Source organism: Bacillus rossius, chromosome 11 (assembly GCF_032445375.1).
Source record: "Bacillus rossius redtenbacheri isolate Brsri chromosome 11, Brsri_v3, whole genome shotgun sequence".
In the NCBI taxonomy this organism is placed as follows: domain Eukaryota; kingdom Metazoa; phylum Arthropoda; class Insecta; order Phasmatodea; family Bacillidae; genus Bacillus; species Bacillus rossius.
In genome coordinates, this window is record NC_086338.1 from 56,872,066 (window position 1) to 56,889,190 (window position 17,125).

The 17,125-nt window shown below is 40.0% G+C and overlaps 1 protein-coding gene across 1 annotated transcript in view; it reads left to right on the forward strand.

Annotated features, from left to right (window-relative positions):
- Positions 1 to 240: 240 nt before the first annotated feature.
- LOC134537082 (proton-coupled zinc antiporter SLC30A1) overlaps positions 241 to 17,125 on the forward strand; it is a 46,543-nt gene continuing 29,658 nt past the window's right edge. The window contains exon 1 of the mRNA XM_063377322.1: positions 241 to 489. The gene's annotated coding sequence lies outside the window, so the exon portion shown is untranslated. The remainder of the gene's footprint in view (positions 490 to 17,125) is intronic.

Consider the following 17,125-nt stretch of genomic DNA (forward strand, 5'->3'; position numbering starts at 1 on the left):
AAAAGTTTCGCTTTAAAATTGTAAACCACCATTCTGTTCACTTTATATTGAAATCTCGAAAGAATGTATTCTCAATTTTATTTTAGGAATTTATTAAATGTAAGGAGTGATAAACACATTTATAAGTTGTTCTCATACTTCATGATATGTTTTAGTGCTTTTTCTTGATATTACGTTTTTATGTAGTTCATTTAATTTGTTATGTTGGTCACTTTGATTTATGTTCGGGTTCGGTATTCGCACAGTTGGTACAAGTTTCAGTTTTTGTGTTATTTGTTGCACGAATGAATAAAGAAGGTCTGAATGTTCGTAAAAAAAAAAGGCCTAAACAGCATGAATTTTATGTTTGTTTAATATGAGTTTTATAACGTTTCGATTTTTATTTAGTGTTTATTTTTACGACACTTAAAATTGTTTTGCTTGTGACTAAAGTAGCGAAGATTATTTAACTGGTGAGCTTACATTTGCTGATCTACGTTTAAGAATTTGGTGAGTAGCGTGTTTTCTGTAATTAATTTTGTTGATTGAGGTTCAGTTAGTGTAATAACGTGTTTGTTGAAGTTTAATATTAGTGTGAAGTGAGTTACATTGTACAGTGAAAATCAGCCAAATTTCAAGGCTATAGGTATCTCGGCGTAACATTTTTACAGTTTGTACCGTTATGTGGAAGTAATTTTTACACTTTAAACAATGCCTGATAGTGTAACCCAAAGACCTTTTAAGATACCCAAATATTTGACTTATTTGTTTCCTTTACATTTTTTTCAACTGTACCGAAGTTTTAACTCAATTCAATTACGTTCGTCGAAGGATCAGAATCAGCTGTTTGTGACAGTACTCCAGGTTTTTTTTATGCTGTGAAGCCAATATGTTTTTTTTTATAAATATATTTTATGTAACATTTGAAGGTAGTAATATTACATTTTAGGTATATTCATGTCTACGTGTATATTTATAGGCTATATATATACACAAAAAAAAAAACACGTTTTTTGGGTCCTGCTGGAGTTTCTCGGTTATTCCAGCAAAAGTTTTTTTTTTCTTTTTTTCCCCGGCGGTCTTTTTAATGCCGTATTCCCCTTTGCGTTTGCTTCTTTGAGTATAAAGAATGATGCATGTGTCTTACCTGCAGCGTTTTGTCTATTATTTTGCTCAGGATGCAGGGCAATTTTTTTTCTTTAAGAAATAAGAAGGGTATGAGGTGACGTTGACAAGGATTGGTATTAATTAAAATACCCAACTATCACGCTAAACAAAAATTGCCGAGAACAGTTTTAGTCGGTTTAGTACCTAATTTAGTAGGTAATATTAATGTTTGGTAAGTTATTAACATATTTAAATAAAACTAAGCATCCTTGAACCTGTGGAGGTGGTTATCCCCAGGCCGTGGCACATGACCCAGTGGCCAGGGCCTCCAGACAGACGTAACTGGGTCTCGTGTTCCGCGCCGTTGTGACCTCCCCCCCTGCTGATCCATGTCAAGACCACAAGACCAGCCGCGCGTAGTTCTGTGAACCGTCCGTTGACAGTGTTGCCAGCCATAGTACTCACAATCGCGTCTACTTTCGAGTGCCCACGGGTACAAGAAGTTCTCAGTTCGGGTGTCATTCAGGTACATACACGCAAACAAGTATGAAAACAAATTATTGCTGTCTTCCTTAATACAAATATAATTTATAAACACAACATCCTTAAATAACCTAATAGCGTCACGACATAATTTTTTTTTAGTCGAAATGCAATATTGGCTCTATACTGCAAAGGCCCTTGCGTAAAATTTTAAAATTAAAGTTGGCCAAGTACCACGTTTATTGAGATGCATATATTGGTAAGATGGTCATTTTTCCGACGAGTGTAAATGTTTTCGATTCAGATAGCAAGCAATAGAATTTGTGAAAGCCAAATGAGGAGCTGAAAAACATAAGTATACAACCTGCAATTAAATGCGTTAGATGCATCAGCATCGTTGTGATCTGTAGCTCATGTCTTCAGGTGTAGTCTGCGAAATAACACGAATTGTTGGCATTGTGGCATTTCGAAAGAAAATCTGCTTGATAATGCAGATCAATTGGTCATCTGATTTAGTTTCAAGTTTTATCGGCACAGTGAACTGTAGCACGAATCTTTGATTGTTCAAAGTAGGCTGTTGTACAACTTTCCAAAAATAATTTAAACCTACACATCTCCAAAGCCTAGACCTCAATGCAAACAAAAATATATGAGCTTAGCTGGAAAGAATAATATTAAATATACCACCAAGTTCCAAGATGAGCTAAAAAGAAGAATTAGAGACACGGAGTCGTATTTAGGCTGACAACACAATAAAACTAATTCTAAAAGACAGAATGTTTAAGGATGTTTTATGCTGAAAATAATGTACTATAGTTATTTATTTGGACATTTTGGTGACCAAATATTAATATGATGGTGTACTTATATTAAAACAATTTTTACCGCATTCAATAAGATATTTTTTTTCTGTTTAATATTATGTCATTAGACGAATGGTATTTTATTTTTATTTTTTAATGTTATCTTTCAATTGTACAATAGTGAAAACATCCAGAATGTTATATTATGACATCTTGTCAATATTTAAAAAGGTCACTATGATTTGTGTGTTTATGGCTATATTTGGACGCACCAAGTTAGTGGTATTCCCGGTTTTTCAGTTTAGTAACCAAATAATGTGCAAAGAGGTGCAGGCTAGATTTTATACTGGTGATCAGAGATTCAGAGGGTGTTGAGTTTCAATCCTTACCAAATCAAATAATTATCAGAAGGTAATATAAACATTCTTCAGTAGCATCAATGCTACATGTGAAATGTAGATGTAGATCAGTACTCATTTATTGTCCACTTGATCATCAACCTATTTCATAATCCCTATGTCACAATATACATATAGCATATTAGATATAATATACAGGCTTTGTATGTCAATGTATGTTACTAGTATGGATATTGGATAGACATATTACATTTTCAAAATTTCTGTATGAACTACATAAAGCAAATGATTTTGCTGCAACGAAACTAATTTTTGAAGTTATGTAACTATGTTTGTGTTCTGCGTCAAAGCCTTTTATGGTGGTCTTGAGGGTATTGTTCTTGGAACTGGTGGCAGTAACTCTTTTTTAAACGTATTATTCCGTCTTAAAGTATATTACTTCGCGCCTTCCTGATAAGATACGGCATAGATTGCTACAATGCAGTAGATCTGCCTCATAAATAGGGTTCATTGACATACAGGGAAACAATAGAAACAATATTTTTTTTTTTTTTTTTGCGGTAAGGGAGGAAAAGGCTCTTACCCAGAGGAGAGTGTTTCCTCGTCTGCAGCTGTGGGCCAATCGCAGCCTTCCTTTCGTCTGGTTGGCCTGTTGGTTCGGCCAATCAGAGCCGGGCCTCTCTGATTGGCTTGGGGGGGGGGGGGGTGCTGGCAAATCAACGGCCTCTTCCCTTGTGATTGGCTGGGCTGTTTGGCCAACCAGAGGCGACCTGTCTGTTGTTAGACGCAGAGCTGTGTTTTGAGATTTTCTGAATAGTGGATCCCACGTTCTGGTTTTAGTCTTCGTTTCTCCGCCATATAATGAATGCTATTGTTACGTCTCACGGCGAGAGAAGACTGCTCGCCTGTTCAGAGTGACAGAAGCTCCGGAGAGCGCCGTCTCTCTCAGGATACGCCCTGACCTGGCGGTTTATGGTTTCACACGACGGCGCACTGTTGGCTTGTGAGAGGATTAGGTGGTGGGGTGGGGGTGGGGACAAAAGAAATGAATCAGGAGATGCCGCCGTGCTGCTTTCCAGTTGCTGAGCCGGTGAGACGGCAGCAAATACACTAGAGACTAATACCGGACAGCTCTATACTAACAACACAGGCGAGAGTGTGAAAAATAACCTAGCGGCAAGAGGTGTAACTACAAACATATTATATGTATATAGTGTCAAATTATATATAATATTATATGGTGCCAAACATTATTAATTTAATATTTAAAAATTTAAGAACTGGAGGTTTGTATCTCATAAATCTGTACTATGATTAAAAAAAAAGGCTTTTTTCAAGAGAAAAGAAAGTTGTTTTTGTTGCCATAATGTTGGTACCACATGTATTTAACAGATAACATTGTTTGTACTGGGCATGCCGTTTGCCATCTTTCGGACTGACGTGACACACAACGCAAGGTTTTCGCACGAATTTCTTGGAGCTGTCCGGTGTTGGTCTCCAGTGTATTTGACGGCAGTGGCGGGCCCCACAGGTGGTCGGCAGTGCGCGCGGCGTGCGAGCCGGCCTGGCGCTGCTTCCGGGTCGTAGCTCACCACCAGCCGAGCCGCGCGATCCTCAATCGTCCACACGTCCGTCGAATACCTCTCCGTTTCGGCGCTGTCAGTGTTTATTTTTATTTATTTATTTATTTATTTCATATCCTTTGACCCCATACTGTAAAATCATTTTATGGTTGCTTAGCAAATGACTTTTTAATGTGCAGCTATCCAGGGCTAGGAAACCGTTTACAAGATTTCGCAGTATCTTTAATGTAGCCATCCTAACCTAACTGACCATTAGTTATCATGAGTTACAATGAACAAAAAAAAAAAAGCCCGAAGATGCACGATCGGGAGTTCGGCTGTCTCGTCTGTGAAGAGATGTCTTCCCGTCTCGGCCGGGCGGGGTTGCTGCGGACAACAGTTCTGCGCCCCCAGTCGCTGTCCGCAGTGACAGTTCCAAGTGGATGTGGTCATGCACCAGTTGGCCTGAAGGTCACGCTTGTCGCTTTATCGCATGTACGTTACAAGTCAACAAGCTTGCATAGTAAACATTAGTCTCTCTGAACCTTAACCTTGTGTATGGAAGGGGGGGGGGGGGGGGGAGTTTAGCAATCGGAATTCTTACACGCAGTTCAGATATCCTAAACTTATCCCCCCCCCATCCTTTTTCTCTTCTGAGCGTTCGTGAAAATGTAAAATAGACGTATGCTTAGGCTTGCGGGTATTATTTACAAAGTGACAATAAAAAACATTACTATCATATACGCATAATACTGATGAGGTTCAGTAATAACAAAAAAAAAGGGGGGAGGTGTTGTCGTCTGTGAAGTCGGTTTGCGGACGATAAGTTTACGTGATAACGTCATAAAAAAAACATTGTTGGAGAAATTGCATACTTTTTTAATTTTCAAATATTATTTACAGTTTTTTTTTGCAAATTTAATTTAAATAATTTGTTTAAATATAATCACGAGTAATTAGTTAAAAAGCCCGCGTTAACCTGTTTGATATTATAGAAGATTTTTTTTCGCACGGTGGTTGGCCGGTTCTTGCACGCTCGGCTCAGGCGGAACGTGACAATTTTTCTTCAATTTTTTTTATAAGACGTTATCACGTCAGAAAATATTTTGTTTTTGATTCTGATCACGCGTCACCGAACCTGAAATAAAGCACACTGAATGCACATGTTGGTTCCTATACATTATTTTGCGAATTCAAACCAAGACCCATAATTCAGTACACTTTTAGACTATGCTACTGAAGTATCGCTAAAATCAGCGTTATTGATTCTGAGAAAAATTTACCTACAGCGTCTAGTCGGATATTTCGTTTCTTTTAAATGCGTGACGTGTTATAACTAGAGACCGGAAAAATTCGCGGATTCATTTCGTGATAGGCTGAAATTCAAACATGTGTACAATTCTGCTGGTTCTGCTATGCTCGCAGTTAACTGGAGCTCTCTGGGCCAATGAGAGACCATCGACCAAAGAAGCGTCGAATCGCAAGCTACCCAGTGTAGACGCTTTACAATTTAGTATCCAATGAACACGCGTGTTTGCTTGAGATGTGCAGAGGATAATGGAGGCTATCCTAGAGGTCATTGAATCCGTCCCTAGTTATAACCTACCTAACCTACCTACCTGTTGATTGGCACGCGTGAAGTTCGTGTTATTGTTTCTTGGGAAGTTTGGCCTTAAATGGTACACAATAGGACTGGATCCTGTACCAGTCGTATACACTTCAGCGCATAATCTAATAGCCCGCAGCGCATCTCTACAAGGGGAAGTGTTTGCTCGCAAGAGCTTCAACCATTCAAAGATAACTTATAATGTAGTTTATGGAGATACGCCTAGTCTACTCTTAACACCAGAAATCAACGTGAATGTTATTCTCGGAGGTCTGTAGGTCAAGAAAGCCACGGAAATGTCCCAAAATAAACATTAACGGTGCTGGAAGTTTCGAAACTACATTTCTAGCAGTCTTTTGCTAACTTTGTTTCTTTTTTTTATGTATTGTTTTGGTGTCCTAATTAATTTTACAGTCGCACTTAATGTATAAATATTTGGAGACTGTTCACTCAAATTGTGTGTGACAACATTTTTTAACTTCCTAACATGAAGTTCAGTACTTTTTTGACAATAGTATAATTCATATTATATTTCAAATTTATGTGATGTAAAGAAAGTTGCAATAAAGTTTGCTTTAAATGTCCTGAATTGTATAGTCATCCGGTATATAGGTGTAACGAATTCAAAAGCACGTATTTTTTTAAAACAAAATGTTTTATTGCTCGAATAATGAACATTTGCGAGTCGATAAACTGCATAGTGAACCCTTAACCCTGCAGGACTCAGGTGGGGTCTGGCAGACCCCAGGCTAAATGTTTTCTGAAGCTACCACTATGTTGCGCGCGCGTCTGCCTTGTGGCTCCAGGTACCTTCAAGATTGGGAGGGTAGATAATGCTGCCACCACGATTGACAGTTTCCGTTTAGTCGTTTGCCTGTGAGGACCTACGAAAGTCGCCTGGGGTCCTACAGACCCCACCTGAGTTCTCACGGTATTTTCTCATGTCAACAAGGTAAGTAAATAAACAAATTTACCCTGCAACAGCCATGTAATTCTGTAAAATGTAAGACGTTTTTTTATGTGTGTCAAATTTTATTGTGATATTTTTTATCTTTAGATGACATGCCCATGGAAAGCTGAACAGGAGCGATTACATAAACTCCTGCGTGAAGTGGAAGAGGAATTGGAAGCAGAAGACGGATCATCAGGTAGCCCTGGAGGACAAGATAATGCGGCATTTCCTGAAGATGAGGATCAAGAAGAAGACAATGTAAGTGAAAGTGAACATGAGACTGGAACAGAAGAGGACGCTGACACGTCAGATGAGAGCTCAGAAGTGGATTCAGGTAATGCTAATAATAAGTATTACGTAGGACGAGATAAGATAACAAAATGGAGACAGAATGCATCATCAGCTACATGCCGTACTAGGAGCCATAATATAGTAAGCAAATTACCAGGAGTGCGTGGATCAGCTCGAAATGCTTTGACAGTAATGGATGCACTATTTTTGTTTTTCACATCGGACATGTTGGAGAACATTGTTGAAAACACTAACGAGCGTATACGAAAAGTAAGTGCTTCGTATTCTGATAAGCAGCGGGTAAGGGAAACTGAGATAACAGAATTACTAGCCGTCATGGGTTTACTCTATTTAGCTGGAGTTTTCAAATCTGGAAGGCAAAATCTAAGGGATTTGTGGGCGGAAGATGGCACTGGCATAGAGATTTTCAGACTTACGATGTCACTCTTTCGATTCAAGTTTCTCCTACAGTGCCTTCGGTTCGATGATGCAGGTACACGTGAAGAAAGGGCAAAAACTGATAAGATTGCAGCTATTAGAGACTTCTTTGAAGCGTTTGTAAAAAACTGCATAAATAATTACTCGCTTGGTGCTTATGTGACAATCGACGAAAAACTGGAAGCATTCAGGGGAAGTGCTAGTTTTAGACAATACATTCCAAGTAAACCGTCTAAATATGGCATCAAAATATATGCCCTTGTAGATGCAAGGATGTATTACACAAATAACCTAGAAATTTATATGGGAAATCAACCAGAAGGCCCATACAAGTTGAGTAACTCACCTCATGATGTTGTTATTAGAATGGTAGCCCCAATTTCCGGGTCAGGACGAAATGTAACAACAGACAATTGGTTTACTAGCTATCCTCTAGCAATAAGTTTGCTGCAGGATCATAAACTTACACTCCTAGGAACGATACGCAAGAACAAGAGGGAAATACCTCCTGAATTTTCAGAAACGAAAGGAAAACCCATTGGTTCGAGTCTTTTTGGTTTCTGCAAAGATGTCACCTTAGTATCTCATGTTCCTAAGAAAGGAAAAGTTGTAATTTTATTATCTACAATGCATCACGATGCAAAAATTGATGAGAGCACTGGCCAGAAAAAAAAACCAGAAATAATAACTGACTACAATCTCACAAAGGGAGGAGTAGACATGGTAGATCAACTATCATCTCTATATGATGTGTCTCGCAACAGCAGGCGGTGGCCACTGACAGTATTTTTTGCTCTAATGAATGTTGCTGGAATAAATTCCCAAATCATTTTTCAGAGCAATTCAAAGAGCGAGATGAACAGGAGAACTTATTTGAAAACACTAGGACTTGAACTCGTCAAGAAATGCAGTACCGAAAGACACCAAGTCCCTTGTCTTAGAAGAGAGCTGCAGGCAAAATTAAAACCTGTAAAACATGATGATAAGGATACTCAGCCTCCTACAAAACTATCTAGACGCTCACGGTGCACTGTGTGTCCACGGTCAAAAGACAGGAAGACAAACGTGCAGTGTGTGCACTGCAAAAGTCACATTTGTACTGACCACATTGTTCCATTTTGCAGGAATTGTGCACCTGAAACTACAGAGGACAGCAACTGAATCCAGAGATTTAAATATCAGAAATGACAGTCTACAATAATGTTTATTAATTTATTTTATTTAATACAGCTTGCTTTTCGTTTTGAATATTTTTTGTCAAAGTATTGTGAAATGATATGATTTTCATTCATAAAAATAGTGTTTTGTATTGATTTATGTTAAATTCTGTGTATTCACATTAAATCTTAATATTTTGCTATAAAAGTGATTACCGAACGTCAGATAACAAATATTAATGGTCGGTTTTAAATTATGTCATTTCATAAAATATATATACAAAAATGTTTTTGGGGTCTCTCAGACCCCACCTGAGTCTTGGCGTAAAACCTTGGCACCTGAGTCCTGCAGGGTTAATCCTAGTGCTGCGTGTATGCTCTGTTTCCGTCTAAGGGTTGGCTGGGGGAGAGAAAAAAAGGGGAAGGGGTAGAATCCAGTCCCCAGAATCGATCCCCGGCGCAGGTGCGACCGTCGCCATGGCAACACCAACGCCGTCTCGCTCTGGCCGCCATGATTCTCGCGCGCGCCATAGTTATAGCACGCGCGCCATGGTTATCGCACGCCCACAAGGGAACTCCGGTTATCTTCATGGATAGTTATCCTTTTTATGTGCTGTATGTTCGTGTCTGTCTAAATGTTTTAGAAATCCTTTTTTATTATTATTTATTTAGCCTTGTGTGTAACTGCGCGCACAATTTAACCACCTTTACTGAAACAGCTGGTAGCCACCCATAAACACGTGCATTGCGTTAACGATATTCTTGTCGTTTCACGACTTCGAGAGCGGCCGCATAGTTTGTATTTGAGAGTTATTGTACGCCAAGGTGAAGCTTTGACCTCGGCCTGGTTGTTGTATTTTTCTTTTACGTTCTGTTGCCATCATTTGCCTTGCAAAGCTGTGATCTTGTTGCTTAGCCAATACCAATCTCTCTTTTCTCTGATTGTGTTTTCTATTGGTTGTTTTTATTTAATTGTTTTGTAACTGTGGTTTAATGCTTTGACCACTTAATTTCCTTTGGTGACCCAACACATTTTCGGGGCTAGGAAGGCTCGTGCAAATCACTAGGCAAAAGTGAATTTCGTTCTCGTTGCGTAGATGGTTAAAGGGCATGCCACATTCACTAAGCTGAAGTTAGCTTTATCCGGCCGCCTGGGACAGAGAGCTTGGGACAACAACCGCCTAACTCGTTCCACGCAACTACGGACATTTACAACCGAGTTTTTAAATTTTTACAACAAAATGTGCGAAGGTAACGATAGAGCAGTTACATAGCGACCTTCATACATGTGTGTACTATCAATAAAAATTCAAACAAACTGCGAAACATCGTACAGGTTGAACCAGGGGCTCTAATAGCCTCGAAAGTGTGATTTTCACGGCGTTGTTACCACAACGAAAAAGTTTGTGAGTTTAAATCCCCCCTTAAAGAATTTTTTAAGTAATTAGGTTTCATTTCTGTTCAAGCAATTAAAGACCTCAAATTATTTTAAGGTACCTAGAATTTTAAGTTTTAACCTTGTCTTTCCTTTCTTTATCAGCTTGTCCATATATTTAGTGCTATTATTTTCGTATTCAATATTTTAATTAATATTTTTCAAGACTTACATTTAAAAATATTATTTCTTGTTTTAAACTGTGCTCAAAATACTTCATACTATTTATTCAAACAATTAAGTTAAGAGGGGTTTTTTTTTGTTGTGCGATATTACCAGAGATTGCACGGATAAAGTAAGGTTATAATGGACTGTAATAAAAATATTAGGTAGTTGACTTAAATTTTAGTATCCAGTTCCAAGATTGAATTGTTTAGTATCATTTGACGCGCCGTGAATCATAGATGCGCATATCATGCAGAGAATAATCATGTTCGCACGCGGAGGATTGCGGGGTCTGTCAGTCTGTGGGAACAGCGACGAAGTGCTGGCAATACGAGGACCACTGTTATCGGGTCTGATTACTCACATTGCCCCAGGTTAGATTGATTTGGCTTGTCTAGGTATAATCTGTACCGCGTAACTCGTCTCAGATTAACAGAGGATCGTTTACCATTGCTGGATGGCCATATTTGTAGGGACTGGAAAAATTCGCGTATTCAGTGACCTCCAGGATAGACTCCACGATCCTGTGCATACTCGGGCAAACTTCATCTGTTCATTGGCTACTGACTTGTGAGGCGTCTCAATTGGGGGACTCGTGATTCGATATTGCTTTGACTGAGGGACTATAATTGGCCCACAGCCCTCCATATTAACAGTGAACCAATAGCAGAAGTTGCATAAAAGTATAATTATTTGCATTTTAGCTTATCGCGAAATGAATCCGCGAATTTTTCCGGTCTCTACATATTTGTAACACTATTTGATTCAGCCTGAATAAAGCGTCAGCTACTATCAGCGTCTGGAATTGCACTGTGCACTGCAAAAAAAATATATGTAAATGGTTAGTGATTTTAAAGATTTGCCCCTTTTTTTAAACAATAACAGTTGGTGTAAGTATATGCAAATTTTCCTAGAGAATCAAGTGCTACAGGCTTCGGTAAAAAAAAAAATACACAAACACACACCGCAAGTGTTAAATAAATCTGTATTCTGTTTTACTGTCAGTACTCCATACACATACGTCATTGTAAAAGTGCAAAAATATTTGTTAAAGAAAATTTATTACTACCAATTAACAAAAAAACGCATCTTGTAATTAATTAATACTGTTAAAATCCCATTTAATTTACATAATGTTTATTCCCGTTTCTTAAAGAAGTCATTAGTGCGCACGAAGATTAGAGGTTGCATGCATATGTAAATTTATAATTCACATAGTATAAAAATACACCATACAACTATGAAATACTAACCAAACCATAGTATTTGTACTTTTACACTATCGATGGTATTTTTTGTTTGAACGCAAGAATTCAAATACGTCAGCATGTGTGTGTAAAGTTACACTAACGACGGTGTATATACTCTGCTGACACGTACACTGTGCGTAAAATCACACATTTTTTTACAGTGTACTTGACGTGTTCCCTGTTGCGTGGTCGGTTTGACGTAATTCCAGCGGTGTGCGGTTTCATTTGGCGGTCGGGTGAAAACTTCCTGTGTAGCGGCTGCAAGGATTCACGTCGGACTATCGTTCCAGCAGTGGTGTGCGTGTTGGGTACATCTTGGACTGGCTCGCAGTTCCGTGGGCAAACCTGCCACTGAACTATCTGCGACCTCAGTCGAAGAGAATTATGTTTCCTATACCTAATAATATAATAAGCAAGAAGTTTTCACTTCTGTCGCGCTTGGAACTCCGCGCGCACAATTTTTTCTTCTTCTCGTATATCGCGTCTATTCTTGTCCTGATAAATAAGCCATGCTGTCTGCTGCCACATCCTTCATGGCGCGTCGCCTGTTCCTGTTCCTGCTCCGATAGGCAGTCGTGTCCTGTGTTCTCTAGTCCCGTCTCTAGGGTCTTCAATACTGTTATTACTGCTGTTAACATGGTGGAACTTTTATTCGCTAATTTTATCTACGCCCAATGAACCCAGTGGAAACTGTGCCCTGCGTATTGTATTTTTGGTTCAGTGCTTATACCACCCAAATGTAACACTAACTTTATTACACTCAAAACTAACCATGGTTCCTAACACTAATTTTACTCTCGGAAATTTAAATTATAATATTTAATTTTTTAATATTTTAATTTTATGTTGATTCATCCTAAATGCTTTATTTATGGCTATCCCTACTTCAGACACCAGATGTTAGTGTGGGTGTACAGGTTCGTAAAAGGATAACCCAATTAATTAAATTAATCTTTATTTGGTACTAATATTTGCACTTTCAGTTAAATGCCTGTTCACAATTTGAATCAGTATCTTGTCCAGTGCACAGTTTACACTCGCCACTGGAACTTGGCCCTAAAGTGTCTCTCTGTATGGCTCGCCTCTTACCTCGCACCTCTGTCCAGCACACGGTCTCTTTTTTCGACGTGATAACGTCTTATTAATCGATGAACGCCGGCTGCACGCACGAAAAAAGCATGACTCATTGTCACGTTCCGCCTGAGCCGAGCGTGCAAGAACCGGCCAAACACCGTGCGAGAAAATCTTCTATAATATCAAACCGGTTAAGGCGGGCTTTTTTAACTAATTGTTCGTGATTATATTTAAACAAATTATTTAAATTAAATTTGCAAAAAAAACTGTTAAATAATATTTGAAAATTAAAAAAGTATGCAATTTTTCATCAACTTTTTTTCTTATGACGTTATCACGTAAAATTATCGTCCGTTAACCGACTATACAGACAACCCCCCTTTTTTATTACACGCTTTATATTAGCTTCACCTGTATGTTTGTAACCGACTCCTTTGCACTCGATTTTGACCCACTTTAAACGGACAGATTTAATATAAACTTCGTACACTTATCGAGGATCGGTGACAATACACTAATCTAATAAGTTTGTCTCATTATCCTGATCAGGATCGACAGGATTAAATAATTTCCTCGCCCAGTCTTTGTGTGAGAGCAAGTGAGACAACCGTGCAGTCGGCGCATGCGTACCGTCTACCTACTTTCCAGCTCGAACACTCGGGTATTAGTATTATTCTTTCTGAAGACTTGTTCGTAAAAATCCGTGCTTGACGAGCATTCCGGCGTGGCTGATTGACGTGCACTCGATGTTACCACTGGGTCGGTAAAGGCGTCACCCGTTTACTTTTTTTTTTTCTTCGTTAACGGATTTTATTTGCTATGATTAGTGAATCTAGATTTGTTCATTTCTAGTAGATGGTAAAAATTTTTATATGTTTTATAAAATTACTACTTGGCTGTATAGTATTAACTATGAGTAACAAGAAGGTAATATGGTTGTTTTTGGATAGAGTCATAGTTCGTGACGAAAAAGGTATACAAAGTATTTATACAAATTAACTATGCAAGTATTTATTTAGTGAAGAAGGGTTTTTTTTTTTTTTTTTTTAGTAAAGAAGGGTGTTTGTTAGTTTTCGAGCCCCATAGCCTCCCATGCCACATTTTAATTCTTTTTTGTTTGTTACTGGATCCTACACCCACACGACAGGGAAGGGCTACGTTTTCGATTTTTTTTTTTTTTTTTTTTTTGCTTTCCTGTAACAGTGGAGTGTGGAAGGTTTTTTTTCTTGTAGATCCCCGGTAGTTTAGTGTGAAGTCGAGCTGCAGGCCAGGGCTACATCGAGCGGCGCCCACGTGGTTCGGAGACCTGCAGTGTCGTGACGCCCCGTGAGCACACCAGAGTGGACTGGACCGCGATGCTGTCGGTCACCAGGACGTCCCGAGACCCGACCTCGGCGCCTCTCGGTCCTTGGGGGATCTTGGGGAATAATTTGGAGCTTGAAGGAGTCGTTTTATTTTTCCCGCTCTGTCCGCGCGGCCTCTTCGTCCGGGAGGTACGTCCTTCTGTCCGGCCGCGTCTCGCTCCGGCAGTCTTCCGAGCGGCGACGGTACGACACAACTGCCCCGGCGCGGACCTTGAACCCATTCCGCGCCGACTGCTCCGGAGAAGGTCGCGCCCCTGGGGCAAGACGTCTTCCCGGGCGGTGGTGCCCCCAGCGGGGACGCACCACAACGCCGACAGCTAGAAAACTGCTGTGTACCACAACGCCGAAATACCGCAACGCCGAAATACCGCAACGCCGAATTACCACAACGCCGAAATACCGCAACGCCGAAATACCGCAACGCCGAATTACCACAACGCCGAAATACCGCAACGCCGAATTACCACAACGCCGAAATACCGCAACGCCGAAATACCGCAACGCCGAAATACCGCAACGCCGAAATACCGCAACGCCGAAATACCACAACGCCGAAATACCCTAACACCGAAAAATGTCATTGCAGGACTGCTACAAAGGTTAGGTTAGACTAGGCTAGGATAGGCTAGGTTAAGATAGGTTAGGTTATATTACGCTAGGTTAGGTTAGGTTAGGTTTGTGGTATTTCGGCGTTAAGGTACATTTAAGAAACACACACAAATTCATTCAAGTTGTTATTTCGGCGTTCTGGTACACAGCAGTTTTCTAGCTGTCGGCGTTGTGGTCAATTTTTGACCGTTCGGCGTTGTAGTATTTCGGCGTTGTGGTAACGACCCATGCCCAGCTCGCGGCGATATCTTAAAACGTGTGCATATAAACATAACCCCCCCCCCCCCCTGTTGTGATTAGGAAGCCCCGCACTGGGGGAGCCACCTTGCGCAGTTGAGGCCGGCCTCGTAGGCGCTCCACGAGACATGGACATACCGGATCACTCGCGCAGCTGGCTCGACAGCTCGGTCTGCGTCGGGCCGGATGAGGCAGGGCCTCCGTGGCTGTCGCGGTCACGAGAACAGGTCCCGTGGTCAGCTTCTCTGCGGTGTAACAGCTGGTGCGGACCGGTTCTCTCGTGAGGACTTTGTGCGCCGGACGACCTTGTTATCCTCTCTCGCCCACCACCCGTGTCTTCGCGCGGGGGAGGAGGTGGCGAGGACCCGAGGCGAAACTAGCGGCTTCTCGTCTTGTTTCCTTGCGGGGTGTGCTCGGCGCGGTGCTGCGAGCACTCGGAGGAGCCGTCCTGGCTCCAGCAGCGACCACTGAGGTCAATTGCCCTCCGCCCCCCAGACCCCAGACCCCAGACCCGGGCGTCATGCTCGCCTCCGGCTGGAAATAGCTGCCGTCCACCGAGACTTAACTAGTAATAAACACGGCTGCACAATCTCCACTTGATGTTACTGCAATTTTAGTCCTACGTTTCGTTGGTGTTTTTGACGTGAGAACGTCCAATAAATCGATGAACGCCGGCTGCACGCACGAAAAAGTGTCCCGTTACGCACATTGTACGCTTGCGCCGCATCTATCTCTCTTCCACTCGATTGGAACAACCATCGATTTGACTCTTTCGAGGCACATTAAACTTGAAACACTCCCATTCGTTTCCTACTTTTCCCATCATCGTCCTATCCTTAACAGAATAACACAGACTGGAAGAAGTTAAATAGCAAACACGTATAAAAGTTATAGTTAAAATAATATCTTTGTTAAAGTAATAAACATATTTGAGTTAATGAGTGCAAATAAAAGTAAATTTATCAATTAAATTGTAGATTTCATTTCACTCCTTTGTATCCATACAAAATAGTGATAATTCAATAAAAATGATTCAATTTTATTCATAAAAGTATGCAATCATTTCATCAATGTTTTATTATGACGTTGTCACGTTAAACTATCGTCCGTAATTCTACTTTACAGACAACCAATTTTTTTCTACTCTCGTTCTGAAGTAATAAATGCCACCACACTGTAGAATTACAATTGCTATGGTTTAGTACATTATTTTTTTTTTTTGTGATATCTGTGGACGTGTTTTCATTCCGTGATATATAAATTTACATATTAATGAATGTATATATTTACCTCAACTGTGAAACTATTTATTGCATCGTTTAGTAATTGTAGATTAACACATGGCATGTTAATTTGTGCTACTTCCAAAAACAATTTTTTTTTTTAGATTATTACTGTTAAACTGTAGAGAGAATTTTTATCATCGTTTATTATTGTTCCCAAGTAAACACTTGTAACAATGTGAGCAGAGTATATAACCCACAGTCTCGTAGTTTCAGTCTAGCGTCTGTAAACTCTCGACTGCCGTGCACGCCAATATCTCATTAACATTAAGTAATGAGATTACCATTTTACTAACCTATTGAAAATTTAATGGGGTTTTGCGTTCTTTAAATGTTTCATGTAATGGGGAATTTTTGATTTAATGCAGTTTTTTTTTTTACATGCGCCATTGCAGTTTTGCACTGTTTGTCATTTAAAAGTTCCGAAAGTCAAAAAAATTAATAAAAAAAATATGTAGATAAAAATTCACAGAAAACAAGACTGAATCAGCTGATGTCGGACAAACGGAACCAGCAATGAAACTAAACAAACATTACTGACAACACAACGACAACAGCACGGACTAAATAGTTTTAACATATAAATATCATACAGCACAAGAATTCCTTTGAAGGAACTTCGTCATGGAAGAATATAATATAACAACACAGACGAACACAGTGGCCTAACAACGACGATACAGATTAAATGCAGGCAGACAACAAACCTGCACAATGCAGCAAACATATTGTTACGATTTTACCGCGGGGGTTCGTAAAGGATAGCCCAATTAAAGATTTTTATCACACACACAGTTTTATTTATTACCACTACTTGTCACTTACAATTAATCTTCTAAGATGGCAAATAATTAACTACACTTAAAGAAATGTCTATTCCCCAGTCACTCGTTCCACACACCTCGCTGGGCCGCAGCACCCCTCGTGGGTCTCCGCCGCGGGACTCCGCCGCCGCCGCCGTCACACCCTTC